Raw genomic sequence first — 18,440 nt, forward strand, 5'->3', positions numbered from 1 at the left:
CAAGACTGAGGTGGAATCCAGCCCACACAAGCTGTCTGCCCAAGAGATGTATCACACATTACAATATGGCTAGGAATAGCGGCACACTAGAGAAACATTACGGATCACTTGATCTCGCTGTGCCACCCAGGCAATTGACAGATGCATGCAGGTTTGAACGATGTCTCTACCATGGAGTAACTTGTTCTCCGCTAGATTCATGTCTGCCCATCTATAAAACCTAGTCCCCTTCATTTAAGAGCTTAACTTACACCATAACAAAACTAAGACTAGATCAAACCATCATTTTTCCACAACTGTTCTAAAACCTTTATTCCAATATATCTGGCACCAGGTAACAGCTCAAAAACACTCATGAATGGAAAAGAGTGTTGAGAAATATAAGGGAAAAGTATATGAATTCGTTCCACATAAAAATCTTATATTCAGAAACTTGATCCAAATCATATTTGCTACTAAACAACAAACACACAATTTCATACAATTAAAAAGATGTTTATTTATTACAGTGTTTCAACTGAAGGAGAAATACAACTATTCTCATTTAAGTTAGATATTCCATACTAGAGACCCGGTGCACGAAATTCATGCACTGGTCCCTCAGCCCAGCCAGCATCCTCTCCAATTTGGGACCCCTCAAGGGATGTCCGACTGCCCGTTTAGGCCTGATCCTAAAGAACCAACTTTAGTTACAAAGCCCAACAGGATTGGGCCTAAACGGGCAGTCAGACATCCCTCTCACAATCCAGGACTGCTGGCTCCCAACTGCTCGCCTGCCTGCCTTCCTGATTGCCCCTAACCGCTTCTGCCTGCCAGCCTGATCAGCCCCTAACCACTCCCCTGGCAGCCTGATTGTCCCTAACTGCCCTCCCCTGCAGGCATGGTCCCTCCCAACTGCCCTCCCCTGCTGGCCTGATCACCCACAACTGCCCTCCCCTGCAGACCTGGTCCCTCCCAGCTGCCCTCCCCTGCTGGCCATCTTGTGGCGGCCATCTTGTGTCCACATGGGAGCAGCCATCTTGTGTGTTGGAGTGATGGCCAATTTGCATATTACTCTTCTATTAGATAGGATTCTGCTACAAGGTGGCTGGCCTGGTAAACAGAACTAATATTATCTGTATAGAAGACTAGCATACTGTGACTTAATTCTACATCGCATGCTTGCTGAAATTTAATTTTTTTCCTTTTACAGACTAAGGGCTGTCATTTTAAGAACAGTGCTTCTAATGCCTTTCCAAACCCTAATCTCCCTGGCAGTGTAACTCTTGACTGTACTCATCACTGACATCTGGACGTCAATGATGACTAAATAATCAGTTTTAAGGAAAACCATTATTACAGAACTAGAAAGCAATCAAATTAAAACTCAACTTGGTATAAAGTTGGTAAACTCAACATGGTATAAACCACTATGAATTTAGTATCAGTAAACACTGTCCAGTGTCTCTATTGAGGGAAAGAGCAATTTCCTCAGTATCTTTAATGAACTCCTAAGGCATTTCAACGGAACCCAACGGATAGCTGAAATACTTTGGAGCCTCTCTACAGAACAATGTTGTCTTAAAAATATATGCTTCATAGGTCAGAACCCCATATAATGAGGCTCTCTGGACCCTTCTGCAACAAATCCACATTAAATAAATTTTTAAAAAACACTAACGGTGAACAGGAATACACTCCCGAAGTAGTATTATCATAGAAAGCAACTAGTATAAATCGGTGTAGCTGTTTAACTTACCAAAACACCAGATTCCTAACTAGAATTATATGGGCCGATTTCAGCATCATGTATTCATGCAAACTTGCACTGAACCATGTGCCAGGCACTGTGCTAAGTGCTAGGATTACAAACACTGTCAATGTTACTAACCTTGGTGACTTTTTTTAAAGCAATATTTATAGTACTAAGAAGTGGAATCACTCCAAAACTGTAAATATAAATTCAACATCAACTCCACTATTCCCCTTCACTGGAAACGTGATTAACTTTCTTTTATAGCTAAATTTCACCCTGGAATTTAATTATATGACATGTGCATATATGAGTGTACAAACATACTCCTGCTCTCCATAGTATGCCTTTCCTATTTCTTTTTCTTTCTATTTTTTAAATAAATTTTATTTACTGATTGATTTGAGAGAAAGAGAGGAAGTGAGATGGAGAAGTGGGTGAGAGAGGGAAGGAGAGGGGTGGGGAGACGAAGAGGGAGGGAGAGGATGGGGAGATAGAGAGAAAGAGGGAAACATCAATCTGTTGTTCCATTTATTTATGCATTAATTGGTTGCTTCTTGAATATGCCCTGACCAGAAAGATATCAAACCTGCAACTTTGGTGTATTGGGACCTATTTCTTTTTTTAAAAGTACTCCCAAAAGGCTGAAGAAGACTGATTCAAAGACTTCAAATATCAGATATAAAATTCTTAGATTAAGAATTTGGATAATTTTGAAAAAAATACAGAGAAAAGAATTTAGGTAATTTTTTTAAAGTCTCACTATTCTTCCCAGTGGCCAATCATTAATTCCATTTACTTTGGATAATTTAATGCTAGTTTGCTTGTGTGTTTTTTTAAAGCAAAAGTCCTGAAATGGAAATCTTTTTTTTTTTTAAATAAATAATCTTTGTTCATTATAGCTGTTTTTCTTTTTTTGTTGTAGTTTGTTTTTTATTTTATTGTTTTTAAATGTATTTTATTGATTTTTTACAGAGAGGAAGGGAGAGGGAGAGAGAGTTAGAAACATTGATGAGAGAGAAACATCAATCAGCTGCCTCCTGCACACCCCCTATTGGGGATGTGCCTGCAACCAAGGTACATGCCCTTGACCGGAATCAAACCTGGGACCCCTGAGTCCGCAGGCCGACGCTCTATCCACTGAGCCAAACAGGTCAGGGCAGAAATCTGTCTTTCAAAGATTTCTTCCCCTTTGACATATCCCTAAAATATACCAAAAAACCTGAAGTAATCTATGCTTGATAAACATCACCTAATGAGCCCTGGTCAGTTTGGCTCAGTGGATAGAGAGCATCAGCCTGCAGACTGAAGGGTCCCGGGTTCGATTCTGGTCAAGGGCACGTACCCGGAATGTGGGCTCGATCCCCGGTAGGGGGCGTGCAGAAGGCAGCCAATCAATGATTCTCTCTCATCACTGATGTTTCTCTCTCTCCCTCTCCCTTCCTTTCTAAAACCAATAATACATATTTTTTTAAATCACCTAAAGAATCTAAAGCTTTGTAACAGTCAATAGTATTTCCCTTATTTTTTTAATATGACTAAGTATCTATTTATGGATATAATGTTTGGAAAGTAAAAGTTTCAGAGAAGGCCTTATCTCAGTGTTGTAAACTCAGCTCCCACTCACGCTAACCTACAGGGATGTATCTGTAATAAATGATGAATTATTAAGGTTCTTGATATCATGTGGAGCCAGAGGTGCCATTAATGTAGTCATTTAGTACCATCAGGGTGTAAATAATTTATAGGATGTACAGAGCAATCCCCAGTCTAAGGAGAATCGGTTCTGCAAGCTAACTGCAAAGTCCAGCAGCAAGGAGGTGTAGGGGTTTTCTTCTCCCCAGTCACACAGACACACTTTTGAGTCATCTGCAGCACTGACAGGCCAAACTGTGAACTTCAACAATAACAAAACTTCTTTAAAGGAGCCCTTTGTAAAGTTAAAAGGACATATTGTACCCAATGAGTATGATAATGCTTCATGCATTTATCCAGCATAATTTGCCTTCTTTTGTAAATGAAAACCCATCTCATTAGAGTCTATCTAGCATAATTTACTTTCAAAAATAATACTCAGGATTATCATTCTGATCAATTGCAGTACTGTGATTTAATCAGCTGATGATCATGAGTACTACTCTTGGAGTACACTAAAGGTAAGGATTGCGAAACAACTCTTAAAATTGTCTGCTTTTAGGGTTGCTTTTTCTTTACCACTAAGAGCTTTACACCAAAAGTCAGCCTTTCTATCTGTAACAGCGCTGCTTGAAATTGTCCTCGATTTGTTGCTTCTAATCAATTGTCATAGCTAGGAAACCTCAGTGCCTGTTGAAATAGAACTAAATGAAATCTGAGAATCTGAGAGGCTTTATGAATAAATGCTTCCTGGAAACATACTTGTTTTTTGGTTGAACTAGAGATGGCTGAAAATATTAAGTAAATACATTTAGGATAAATAAGATTTTATTAAAGCATAATGCTATTCCAAATTAAACTTTCTACCCTTCATCTGCACTACTTATTTGTAATACAATATACAACACTTCTCTATGAATCCAAAAAGTTTAAGGTGGTAGGAAGATGAGAGCATTCATTTAAAGAATAAGAGGCATGTTTTATTTTCTTCCATTATCCTTCCTGAGTTCTTAATGATTGAAAACATACAACCACAAAACAGGAAATACAAATTCTACAGTTACATTTAAGAATAGAGTTTTGCATGCCCAATTCTGGGACCTTGGGCAAGTCACTTAACCTCTCTAAACTTCAGTCTCCTCTACTGTTAAAAAAGAATAGCAAACCTCACTGGATAGCTTAGAAAATTAAAAAGTATAAACAAAATGCTTCACATACAGGTCAGTGTGTAAATAGTAAGTTATATAATACTAGATTTGAAATAGGATGATGGTCCAGTACAATCGCCTTTTCTGAGTATTTATCTCTTGTACATGCAGCCATAATCCACTTCCAAAGGTAAAATCTTAACTGACTGGAACTACTCCTCTACGATAAATTAAAGTAGTAAGGTAAATATTGCTTCTTGATTCCAATACCATGAGCTTACATCTTCTGTTTACCATTTCCCCAGACAGACCAGGATAAAGAATATGTTAACATCTTTAATGCAATGAAAGAAAAGCATATTGTACATGCTTTGAAATGACTGTTGGAAGTGAAACAGTTTATCAGAACAGTAGGCAAACCCAAAACAACAGACATTAGATCCTGCAAACACGATGGTAGTGCATCTCCCTTCCCCCCAAATGTGCTTGACACTTACCAGTAGGTCTATTTTAAAGAAAACTGGTGTTTCTGCTAATGCTTAGAAAGATGGGTATGTGAAAGCCATCCACAATGCCTTTGAAGTATCCCAACTTTAGAAATGCATGTCTGGTATACAGGCTGGAATGAAGTTGTAGACTATTAAAAACTCCTCAAACTACAGCTCTAAGCCATAATGACACTCTGAAGCCAACTGATTATTCAGTAATACTTAGTAAATACCTAATAGATGCTGCAAAGCCCTGTTAAAAACAAAGACGATCAGCCCTAGCTGGTTTGGTTCAGTGGATAGAGCACTGGCCTGTGGACTGAAGGGTCCTGGATTTGATTCTAGTCAAGGGCACATGCCCTGGGGGCATGTAGGAGGCAGCGATTAATGCTTCTCTCTCATCATCAATGTTTCTATCTCGCTCTCCCTCTCCCTTCCTCTCTAAAATCAATAAAAATGTATTTTAAAAAACAAAGATGATCAGAATAATGAAAAATTATTTGTGCATGCACAAGTTTTGTGAATTTTGGTGCAATTAGACAAAACATTCCAGATAGTGTGAGATGGGAACTAGAGTAAGTAATTGAAGGGTCCCGGGTTCGATTCCGATCAAGGGTACATACCCGGGTTGTGGGCTCGATCCCCAGTAGGGGGTGTACGGGAGGCAGCCAATCAATGATCATCATATTTTAAAAAGAAAAATGGGGGGAGAGATCAACCAAAGGACTTGTATGCATGCATATAAGCCTAACCAATGGACACAGACACCAGAGGGGTGAGGACATGGGGGGAGAGGGGGAATGAGGGGATATGGACACATATGTAATACCTTAATCAATAAAAAAAAGGGGGGGGGAGATCTTTTTTTTTTAAATATATTTTATTGATTTTTTACAGAGAGGAAGGGAGAGGGAGAGAGAGTTAGAAACATCGATGAAAGAGAACCATCAATCAGCTGCCTCCTGCACACCCCCTACGGGGGATGTGCCCGCAACCAAGGTACATGCCCTTGACCAGAATCGAACTTGGGACCCTTGAGTCCGCAGGCCGATGCTCTATCCACTGAGCCAAACCAGTTAGGGCCCAAAAAAAACATGATCTTAAAATACAAATAGTTAGCTAAGATAATGCTCAGACTCATTCACAATGTTTCCTACAGAGAATGAGGTACCCTGAAAAAAAATCACCTATTACGATATGAGAGCCCATCCGGTGTGGCTCAGGGGTTGAGCATCGACCCAGGAACCAGTTCCCGGTGAGGGCACATGCCAGGATTGCCAGCTCAATCCCCAATAGAGGGTGTGCAGAAGGCAGCCGATCGATGATGTTCCTCTCTGGTTGATGTCTGAATCTATCCCTCTTCCTTCCTCTCTCTAAAAATCAATAAAACATTTTTTTTTTTTTTAGTTTAAAATATATATTAGAGAAGCAAATGAGAAAGAACTGCTTCAATTGCTTTCAGAGTTTCTCCGCATTTCCCTCAAAAGACATAGCCACATACTTTCTGTAATTAATTTACTGCATTCATTCAACTAATATTTTTTAATATCTACTGCTGGTCACCATTCATATACAGCAGCGATTTTCAACCTTTTCATCTCATGGCACACATTAACTAATTACTAAAATTCTGCAGCACACCAAAAAATGTTGTATTTTTTGCTGATCTGACCCCAAAAAGAAGTATAATTTTGATTCATTCACACTATATGGTTATTGTTGTGTTGATTGTTGTCATTTTTTTATTTAACAATCTAAGGGAAAAGAGGTCAGTGCCCCTGACTAAATAGTCAGGTATTTCATGTTTTAGAAATTCTTGTGGCACACCGGTTGAGAATAGCTAATCTACAGCAATGCATAAACATACAAAAATCCATGCTTTTAAGATATATTATAGCCGAAACCGGTTTGGCTCAGTGGATAGAGCGTCGGCCTGCGGACTGAAAGGTCCCGGGTTCGATTCCGGTCAAGGGTGTGTACCTTGGTTGCGGGCACGTCCTCAGTGGGAGGTGTGCAGGAGGCGGCTGATCGATGTTTCTCTCTCATCGATGTTTCTGGCTCTCTATCCCTCTCCCTTCCTCTCTGTGAAATATCAATAAAATATATTTAAAAAAAAAAAAAGATATATTATAATCTCCTGAAAAGAAGACAAAGTAAAATATGTAGTATATCAAAAGATGATGCCTACTAATGACAAAAATAAAGCCACAAAGAGGGTCGGGGATGTCTCTGGGAGAGACAGATAACCTGCAAGTCCTGAGATTCTTGTGGAGACTGTTAGAGAAGAACAGAGAGCATAATGAGACCGGGGCTGATAGTCTCATGGCAGATACTGGTTGGTACTGAGCATCTGAGGGTTAAGAGGAAAGAGGGGGTGAGGAACCTTTCCAAGAATAAGCACGGTTCTTTACTCTGGAGTACAGACTTGGAAGAGGGTGATATTATCCAAAGCAAGAAGTTTCTCTTGATATCTGCTTATGGAGGCCTAGAGGCCTACCCCAGGCTGATCAGAGTGAACCAGGATTCTAACCCACTGTATGCTCAGCCCCATGCCAATCTCACTTCTCTGTAAGAAGTATGGTGAAAACACAACACAAATGAAAGGAGGAAGTGGAAAATAAAGGTAGGTGCTAACAATTGAGGTAAACATGAGGGACCTTAAGTGGAAGGGAAATTTAATCTGTACCTTTTTTAAAAGGACTCATTTTCAGTTCACCACTTTGTGGTTTGAAGCAATTAAAGAAAAATTTCAAAGACCAAATCTTAGAACAAAAGATGCTCCTACAGTGCTCTTACCACTTAGGAGATTACAAGGCTATCAGGAGCTCTGTGCCAGGAACCCGGGGCAGACCAGTGTACCCGCTTGGTGTGTGGCCATACACCCCCTTACAGCAAAACAATACACAGGCAAGGCCACTCAGGTTTGTAGGCTTCCTTCTACTCAATCTTGTCAAGTTCCAAAGCAGGAGTGGTCTAAGCCAGTGGTCGGCAAACTGCAGCTCGCGAGCCACAGTTTGCCGCTCTGTTGACTAATGAGTTTGCCGACCACTGGGATAGGGGTTTAATCACAAGGAACAACAACAGCCTGTAATTATTGGAATAGAGTCTAGGAGAGTGGTCAGCAAACTCAATAGTCAATAGAGCGGTTTGCCGACCACTGGTCTAAGCAAACACATGGTTTCACCCTTTCAGTCAACTGGTATAACTGAATTAACAGACAATACCATCTCTTACTCCAAGCCTCGCTCGAGGGATTAGTATTGAATTCCCCTCATTACAAAACCATTTACCCATTCCTTTACCCTAAGCTGCTATTGCTCCTTCTCTGCATTTGCACCCAACCTCTTCCACCTTTGGATGAGACATCAGGTACAGCCACTATGCTGGTCTAGATTACAAACAGGAATACCAGTAGCAAGTACCTCCCCCTCAATTCACTCTATTCAGTTAGCGTAAGGCTACAGAGGTGCAGAACCACTGAGCTATTTTTACCACCAGGCAATATACGGGTATTCATTAGTAACCTCAATTTTGCTAGATGGGATGCAGGCACAATCAACCTCATTAGGCATTTAGGAATTGTGACCCAAAGTTTAAAAATATAGTTTCTTGCCCGAGCTAGTTTGGCTCAGTGGATAGAGCGTCGTCAGCCTGAGGACTGAAGGGTCCCAGGTTCAATTCCGGTCAAAGGCACATGCCTGGGTTGCCAGCTCGATCCCCAGTGTGGGGCGTGCAGGAGGCAGCCAATCCATGATTCTCTCTCATCATTGATGTTTCTATCTCTCTCTCCCCCTCTCCCTTCCTCTCTGAAATCAATAAAAATATATTAAAAATAAGTAAATAAAATAGAGTTAATTTAAAATACATAGTTTCTTGCTTAGGAGTCATTACTGTTTCCGGCACCTGTATTTGCAGCCATAATGCTCTACACTTCAACAAGTAGGGGAAACAGGTGAGGTGTAGGGAGAAGAAAAAGCAGTCACTGTGCCAGCATACTCCTCCCTTGGTAAGAACTGCATCGTCCCTCCAGCATCCTGCCCCGCTCCCTCTTCCCCATACCCACCAGAAAAAGAGGACTCTATCTAGGGGGGCCACTTCTTGAGCGCCACCTGACATTGACTGTGAGCACACTAACAGGAAGGGATGTAAGCCAGTCCTACCCATCTTTATTTCTTCCCTTTTAAGACAACCAATGTTTTAACTGCCCATTCCAATTCTCTATCAAACTGACCATCATTTATGCAGACCAGGAAATACACTTCAGCAGCTTGGCCTTGTGGCTCAGTGGTTGAGGGTCGACCCAAAAACCAAGGTCGCCTGTTAGATTCCCAGTCAAAGCACATGCCTGGATTGCTGCCCGATCCCTAGTAGGGGGCGTGCAGAGGCAGCCAATCAATGATGTTTCTCTCTCATCCATGTTTCTCTCTATATATCCCTCTCCCCTTCTCCCTCTCCAAAAATTAATAAAACATGTATTTAAATTTTAAAAAAACTAGTACAGCAGGTCCTTATAGCATTGATGAAGTGCCGTTTATATCAATTAGCCTACAGTAAAACTGGTTTTACCATGCGTTACTTCACCACATTCCAAGAACCTATCGATGACATTAACTGAGGACTTACTATACTCTGCCCACTATTGGGCATTATGGGTTGTAAAGTATATTCCCTGGTCTGCATAAATGATGGTCAGCCATCCAAACTGGTACAATTATCTTCTGTCCTGGTTCTTTTATAGCACTCTGAGCATTTGCATCTACCATCAGACAAGCAAAGACAGTCCACAGTCAGTAACTATTCCTGCCAGGACCCATTTGAAGCCGCCTAGGGCTATATCAGTATCACTTGCCAGCTATGTTCAGGGCCTTCATACGCGGGAATGTGCCACACAGCCATCTGCGATTTATCTTTTCCCGCAGACAGAAGAGAGCTTACTGCCCTAACCGGTTTGGCTCAGTGGATAGAGCGTCAGCCTGCGGACTGAGGGGTCCCAGGTTCGATTCCGGTCAAGGGCATGTACCTTGGTTGCGGGCACATCCCCAGTGGGGGGTGTGCAGGAGGCAGCTGATCCATGTTTCTCTCTCATCGATGTTTCTGGCTCTCTATCCCTCTCCCTTCCTCTCTGTAAAAAATCAATAAAATATATTAAAAAAAAGAGAGAGAGAGAGCTTACTGGCATTCTGAGCCTCAAAGGGTGCAAGAGGCACACGTCTAGGTGCAGCCCATCTTGCATTGCTGCAGTGCCTCCATATCCACCCATTTCACAGACCCAGGTGGCCATCTCAAGCAAGCACACAGGGATACTTACTTGTTGAATCCAATCATCTTCTGAACCTGGAAAGGGTCTGATGGTAACCAACATGTCCTACTTTAATGCGCCCCTCAAAGTCTCACAGTGATCTCCACAGGACTATCTGTGCCCTACATGGGCAGCCCTTTAATAAGCCAGGTTTTCACTGCTTTTCTGCCTGACCATATAGTCAGGCCATTGGCCACTGCCCATGCGTCAGTAAAAACCCAAACACTGCCCTGGTAGGTGTGGCTCAGTTGGTTGAGCCTTGTTCCACGCACCTGCCCAGGATGAGGCGCGATCCCCAGTTGGTGGTGTGCAGGAGGCAGCCAAGGGATGTTTCTCTCTCCCTCTCCCTTCCAAATAGGACGTTGTCTAGTCATCTTGGAACTGCCATCCACAAACCAAGCAGCTCCTGTTGGTCACTTAGGAGCTGTTTGGGGACACTGCCCAAGGGACGATAGAATCTAGCAGCTCCTCACACAGTTCCAAAGTCAGTCGAGGGGAAAAGGCTCTCTGCTCTTGAGTATCTCCTCCTTGCATTCCCCAGTATCATGATCCTTATAAACTATTTCCATTTTATTATGGAAATTTCTAGGCACTGTCCTCCCTACTGGAGTGTTATCTGACATTATGCAAGACGTCATGAGTATTTCAGGTTTCAAGATTATTTTATGACTTTTAGTCACGATGGTGGTTTCAATTAATGTCCAATAGCAAGCCAATAACTGCCCTTCAAATGGAAATGCTCTAGTCCGAAGTCCTGGGAGTCGTTGCCAGTAGGCACTCACAGGCTTTTGCCCTAAGCCCAGCCTACCATACGCATAGTTATCCCACAGAGAATCTGTCCAGACCAGGACTCCAGTTTCTACTCTACACTGTGTAGGCTGGAGCAATCTTATCGGTTCCCATTTAGAATATCCAACTAACATTGCCTGAAGAGTAGATTTACATACCTTCTGTTTTACAATATTGAGTAGAGAAAACATTCCCCAGTCAGATACAATGTCCATCTCCATAACCACTTCTCCTACAAACTTGTACCTTACAATTCCTCACTGTAACCTCCTTTAGGGCATTATTAACAGGCTTTAGTTTTACAATACCAGGTAAGGGTAATGCTCCCCAGCCAGACTTAATGTCCATTCCCACAATATATTCAGATAAAGGAGACACAACTCCTTTAAGTAAAGTATATTTAAACATTTCAACTTTTGCCCAGTCGGCATGTGGTTGAGAGTCGACCTATGAACCAGGAAGTCACGGTTTGATTTCCGATTGGTGCACATGCCCAGGTAGCAGGCTGGATCCCCAGTGTGCGGCATACGAGAGGCAGCCAATCAATGATTTTTTTCTCATCACTGATATTTCTGTCTCTCTCCCTCTCCCTTCCTCTGTATCAATAATATATATGAAAGTTGGAATGTTTAATTTGTATGTATATAAACTTCCATAATGTTCCAACTTCCATAATGTTCTCTCAATTACAACATGGTTTCACCAATGGGTTTGGTACCACGGTATAAGAGGTTCCCATATTAAGGAATCCTGAAAACTTCTCCAATTCCTGACCACTGTACCCACTCTTGTGCAAGAAGCTTTGGATCCCCACCACCACCACCACCACCACCCTCATGAGCAGAACCAAAGGACCCTAGCTCTTTAGTCAATTTGTATCTAATTTAATCTGCCTTACCAATGCCTCAAGAAATTGCTGGTCAGGTTTCTCATGGTAACCTCTGCCTTTGGATTTTTAAATTTCTCCAAACTTAAGTAAATAGAGCAGACTTATTTGGGGCTCTCTAATGTTGGGGGACTAGAAGGAAAGCCTCTTGGCCTGCTCAAACTTAGGTAGTCCTATATTAAAACCTTTGTTTTTACCCTCTCAATGTCTGCTTTATTCACCCCATTTTTCCATTTTCTTTTCTTTCTTTTTTTTTAGAAACTGTTTATTTGCTATCAACTTTATTTCCATTCTGTTAAGAGTCCATGGAAGAACAGCTTAAGACCACTCAGTGGCTATTCCTACCCATTTGGTGGCCTGAGCATGGGGGCTGCAGACAAGTCTTGAGTGGCAGGCTAAACACTCTTCTTCAGTAGGAAACTGCTGAATAGGCACAGAAGGCACCTGCGCACCTTCAGACCAGTCTGTGACCTCAGTCTGTGACCTCAGTCTGCAACCTCAGGCTGAGCAGCAGTGAACTCAGCTGGAGCCATCCATTCACCCTGAAATTCCTCCTTGGTCACAGCCTTTCAAGCTCTTCATGACCTCTGTAAAGGTAAAGATTAGGCATGAGCCCTGACCGGTTTGGCTCAGTGGATAGAGCGTTGGCCTGCAGACTCAAGGGTCCCGGGTTCAATTCTGGTCAAGGGCATGTACCCTGGTTGCGGGCACATACCCAGTAGGGAGTGTGCAGGAGGCAGCTGATTGATGTTTCTCTCTCATCGATGTTTCTAACTCTCTATCCCTCTCCCTTTCTCTCTGTAAAAAATTAATAAAATATATTTAAAAAAAAAAAAAAAAAAGATCAGGCATGACCTCCCATGGATGTTCACAGACGGTGCCATGCATGTGCAGTACTTCCTAGGGCAGCATCCACATCAGACCCACTGAGGTAGCCCCCGTGTGTTGCAATGTCCTTCAGTGCAGAGGAGAGTCTGTTACACAGAGCAATGGTAGGCAAGTTAACATAAGACACCTCTGGGAGAGGCTGGTGGTCAGCCCTGGGATCAGTAACAACCAGAAGTCTCAGTTTCCAGAAGGCTGCCTGGATCTGGTTGGTGAAGGTTCCAGGAGTGAAGTGGCCGGCAGGGAGTGGCTCCAGTGGCAGCAGCAAACTTCAGGACAGCTCACGGGCCAGTATTCCTGGACCATAGGACACTGACATCAGTGAAGTTTTCAACGGCAACAGTGGCACGAGCAGCTGACAACAGAAGCTTCTCCCAGGTTCCCTTCAGATTTATGATCCATCCCTCTTCCTTTGTGGATGTACGTTCCATCTAGAATTCAAGGTTGGTGCCACCAAAGTGGGTTCCTGCCGCAAGGCATTTGAGGACAGCCTCTTCTTTCATTTGCAGGACATCAAGGGGTCTGAGCATTGTGAAAGTTTCCCTTTAAGTTACCTGGGAACCAAGACCAAAGCCAAATGGGCCCCTCCCTGGGTAGCACAAAAAAACCGCCACATTTTTAAAAACTATTTTTATTGATTTTTAGACAGAGAGGAAGGGAGAAAGAGAAACATCGATGTGAGAGTGCGTATCAATCAGTTGCCTCCTACATGCCCCTACAGGGGATCAAGCCTGCAAGCAACCCGGGCATGTGCCCTGACTAGGAATTGAACCGGCCACCTTTTGGTGCATAGGATGACGCCCAACCAACTAAGCCACACTGGCTAGTACCCACCAGGGCTTTTAAGGGAAAGGGAGAGGGAGAGGGAGAGGGAAAGAGAGAAACATCAATGATGAGAGAGAATCAGCTGCTTCCTACACACCCACTACTAGAGACAGAGCCAAAACCCAGGCATATGCCCTGACTGGGAATCGAACCCTGACCTCCTGGTTCATGGGTGGATGCTCTACCACTGATCCACACTAAATGGGCTCACCTTCTTTCTTAACAATCATTTAAACTTTTCTGCCTTGCTAAGACCAGTCTACTGACTCTCTCCTTTGCTTTTCTTCATTCTCCTATGAATTAACCTAATATCTTTATTAGCATCTATGAAACCCAGAAGCAAAGCTGAGAGAGCAAATTCACAAGGCTTCCCCAACTACCCCTTGGTTTTACAGCAGTAAGGCTACATGGGGTGTCCATGTAAAAGAGTCCCCCTTAACCACAGCATTTACCATGAACTCAGTAACAGGCACATTCAGCAAGAGCCTGTGGGATTATCACAAAGATAATCCCACAAGTTTTACACAGAAAACATATTATCTACTTCATCTGGGTGTTCACTTGGCATTTATGGGGGAAATGGGCAGTTAGTCCCCTTTTTCAGGGTAAACATATCTTACAGTGGCATTTACGCAGTCCACCAGGCTGGCTGTTCCCTTGGGAATGACCTGCTTTGTGTCTGGATCACATATAGCCATCTGTGATTGTTCCATAACGAGCTATAAATCCTGCATCAACCCAAACATGCTCTTCCCCTATTGTAGCATTTAAAACCAGATACCGCTCCTAAATTAATTACTCTCACAGAACATCTTACTAAAGGATGTTCTTCAGAAAGCTATTACTGAGCCTCAATATGAAACAACTTCTTCACACTCTACTCCCCGGTTTCCAATAGTTCCTTGGTTTTGCCCTTATCTCACACCAAGAGGTACTTTCTGTTGTCCTTGCCTAACTTTTCCCTTGGGGTTAGTGGCCAAAGCTCAGACTCACTGAAATTTGAGTTTGGTCTAGTATCAAGGTCTGACTCAGCACACTCTTTTAGTTTCATTTTAGCTATTACAGAAAATAGCCAAGGGATTGAACCAATGTCCTGGTAATTGGATCCATCTCTAATCTCCACTCGTGATGGTTATCTTTAGCACCTAAGAGCAGCACAGCTACCGCTCCATACCACGGGCAACCCAACGGCCACCAAGGAATCAAAGGTTCCACATTTCCCACTCTTTTATCCTTTCTTTTCCCAAACCACATTTCCATGAGCCAGGGTCATCTAGCAAATCTCCCTTATGTGACACCAAATGTCCAGGAAGAATTCCGTGTTAAAAGAAAAATATATCATTTGTTAAGACCCAGTAAGGAAGGCCTTATTCAAGGTGGTGCCCTGAAATGTAATCTAATGAAAGCTGTGGACCAAATTTTAGGTGAGTGACCAAGGAGATACCTAGCAGCTGTCTGGATGTGTCCAAAGCCCATCTAGCTAACCAAAACATCCAGTCTATTCCAGGTTTTTCAGCCTCAAGCATTTGCTTCTGAGGATCCCTAAGTCCCCAGAGAGCCCCAGTGGAGGGCAAGGAGCCCAACGTTTAAGTGACAATAGAGGCGGGCAGGGAAAAAGGTCTGCCCTGGTGGACAGAGGGGTGGAGGAGAAAGGGTTTGGAGGGAGACATATCAAAGGACTCAAGGGAAATGAAGGGAAGACTAAATGTGGTATGAGGAGAAAGGAGCAGCTTCTATAATGGGAAGGGAGAGCTCTTAGAGGAGCCAGCTTGAGATGGCAAGTTTCCCCAAGTGGCCAATGAAGTTTCATATTATTCTCAGCAAAAGCATGACAACAAAAATGGAGGTAGAAAGAGTTGGTAGAACAGGGGTTCAACCAGAGAGAGAGCCAGGAAGAAGAGTCTTCCAGCCCAGTTGGTATCTTTCAAACAAAGAAGCCTAGGACTCTAACCCATCTTTTTTCAAACAGCTTGCCTGAGACTCTAACCCAGCCTGTGTTTATCTAGGACTCCATCCCATCTTTTGGAGCAGCAGTTGCCAACCTTTCAGACCTCATGGACCACCAGTGGTCCACAGACCACCGGTTGGCAACCGCTGTTCTGGAGTATACGCAGAATCTAAGAATACAATCTGTCCTTACCAGCTTCCACGGACGTTTGTCCGGAGCAATGGTTCAGGAGTCGGACTCACCAATGGATCCCCGATCCATCAGTCAGGAGGAAGATAAAGGCTTCAAAGGTATGCACTTTTAGGGTCCTGGGTGAGAGGTCCGGGGGTCCAATGATGAATCTGATCCTATGGGTGTTGTGGCACCATAACTGTTAAAAGGAAAATAATATTCAATGATACTTGTTAAAGCATGGTAAGAAAGAACTTGAGGGATGGGGAGCTAGGCGTAGGGACCACTGAAATAAATTTTTTTAATGTAGGTAAGAAACTGGGCTCAATGCCGAATGCTGCCTGTATATATGGGAATTTAAAGCGAAGGAGCAGAGCAGGGTCAGTGGATAAAACATACTAAGAGAAAAACATCAGGGGTAAGAAGGCTTTAACTAAACAGACCTAACAGGATTCTTGCTAAAAAAAATTTTAAAAAAAGCCCTGATCGGTTTGGCTCAGTGGATAGAGCATCGGACTGCGGGCTAAAGGGTCCCGGGTTCGATTCCGGTCAAGGGCATGTACCTTGGTTGCGGGCACATCCCCAGTAGGGAGTGTGCAGGAGGCAGCTGATCGATGTCTCTCTCTCATCGATGTTTCTAACTGTCTATTCCTCTCCCTTCCTCTCTGTAAAAAAATCAATAAAAAATATATTTAAAATAAATAAATAAATAAATAAATAAAAATAAAAAATAAAAAATAAATAAAAAAAAAGGTCAGAGTGATCAGATATCACCTGGGACATGGTATAGGGAAGGAACCCAATCCAATATCAAGGATAGGGGCTTCTTGCTAAACTGACATGGCAAGGTTCTTGCTAAAACTGTATTTTACAAGGATGTGCACAGATGGCCAAGGAGAAGGTTCGGGAACCTGGCTAAACTCTGATCAAGCAAAAAATGTTTATCACCCGTTTCTTCCTTTACTCACACACATAATACTTCTGACGCCAGATGTGTGAGTTTTTTCTCTTCCCCACACCAATCATTTCTCCAACACCAGCCAGGTATCCTGCAATTCAATGCAATTCCAACACTAACTACAGTTAGTGCAGACCTCACTGAGTAAAGGCTCAGTCCCACAAGACTGCATCCCCACTTCAGGCACTAATCACAAGTAGTAAGAACCCATGTTACCCAGACTTTCTGTCCAACTTGGCTACAAATCGGAGGTTCCCATGACCCCGTCATTAGATTCAATCGCCTGCAAAGCTCACAGACTCAGAGAAACACTTACATTTACTGGTTTATTATATAATAAAAGATACGACAAAGGACACAAACGGCAGGTGAAGGGATACATAGGGTGAGATCTATAAGGGTCCAGTAAAGGAGCTCCTGTCCCTGATGGAGGTGGGGTGCACCACCCTCCTGGCACGTAGATCTGTTCACCAACCCCAGAGATTTGGGGATTTTTATGGCGACTTTATCACATAGGCATATTCAACTATTAACTCAATCTCCAACCCTTTTCCCCTTCCAGGATGAAGGGGAAAGAGGCTGAAAGTCCCAAGCTTCTTATGACAGATGGGTCTTTCTGGTGACCAGACCCCATCCTGAAGCTATCTAGGAGCCAACCAAGAGATGTCTCTTCAGATCAAAAGACACTCCTATCACCCAGGAAATTCCAAAGGATTTAAGAGCCTTGTGTCAGGAAACAAGGTCAAAGACCAAATATTAAAAAGAAAGAAGCTCCTAGTACTCTTATCCCTTAGGAAATTATAAGGGTTTCAGGAGCTCTGTGCCAGGAACCAGGGGCAGACATATTTCAAAAACCAGGATTAATGAACTGTGTCCACAATCTTTTTGATGATGGCCACAAATTTGAGCATTGGAGTTTGAATCACTAATATATTTAAGCATTTGCATGTGTTTTAAAAATTCAAAATTACATAAAGAAACCCATATGTATCTGGTGATTTTATAGCTGAAGGCAACTTACGAACCCTGTTACCTTTCTCAGTTTAAAAAAGCACAAGCCCACCTTCTAATATGTTAAGAGTTGTTCTGCTATTGTAAGACTTCCATCCAATTACATTTCTACAACGGAATTGCTCTCCAAGGCATTTTACTTCAACTGAAAAATGTCTATTTCATTCTAGGACATTTAAAAATTTTTAATGTCATTTGGCTTTAGGAAATTTATCTCAATTAAACAAAAATCATACCTAGACATAAAATGTTTCTTACATAAAACTATTATCTAATTATTGTTTACCTACCAATGGAGGATCTTAAAGAGTGGGGCATATTTATTTCAATTACAGCTAAATAAAGTTGTGTTGTTTTGAAACCTGCAACAAATTTATTCTGTCATAATCAGTTAGCTGTTCCAACAATGTTTTAGAAAAAGGCTCTTGCTGCATTAAAAAGATGCTGTGCTAGGTTTAAAAAGACTATGCTGAACATGGATATAAATTTTTAAATTTTATTTGCATCAAGAGAACCAAACTAGCTGCAGGTGTTACATCTTAAAACAACAGAAAGCATTTTATTATGTTGCAGATCTATGCTATTACAGCATTTGGTTTTTTAAATTACCTTCATTTTCGCAAGTAATTTATGAGGTAGCTTTCTTTCCTATCTATTCTAACCTA

General features: G+C 42.3%; 1 protein-coding gene and 1 pseudogene across 2 annotated transcripts in view; both read right to left on the reverse strand.

Moving 5' to 3' along the window:
• The window catches only part of LRIG2 (leucine rich repeats and immunoglobulin like domains 2), a 46,165-nt gene that overhangs the window by 26,233 nt on the left and 1,492 nt on the right, over window positions 1-18,440 (reverse strand). The gene's annotated exons all lie outside the window — the stretch shown is intronic.
• LOC308237206 (small ribosomal subunit protein uS2B-like) lies at window positions 12,296-13,392 on the reverse strand (annotated as a pseudogene). Its single transcript has 2 exons — window positions 12,818-13,392; window positions 12,296-12,543 (listed from the first exon to the last, which is right to left on the reverse strand). The product of its transcript is annotated as a small ribosomal subunit protein uS2B-like (transcript).

This window comes from Plecotus auritus (assembly GCF_963455305.1).
Source record: "Plecotus auritus genome assembly, chromosome: 12".
Lineage (NCBI taxonomy): Eukaryota > Metazoa > Chordata > Mammalia > Chiroptera > Vespertilionidae > Plecotus > Plecotus auritus.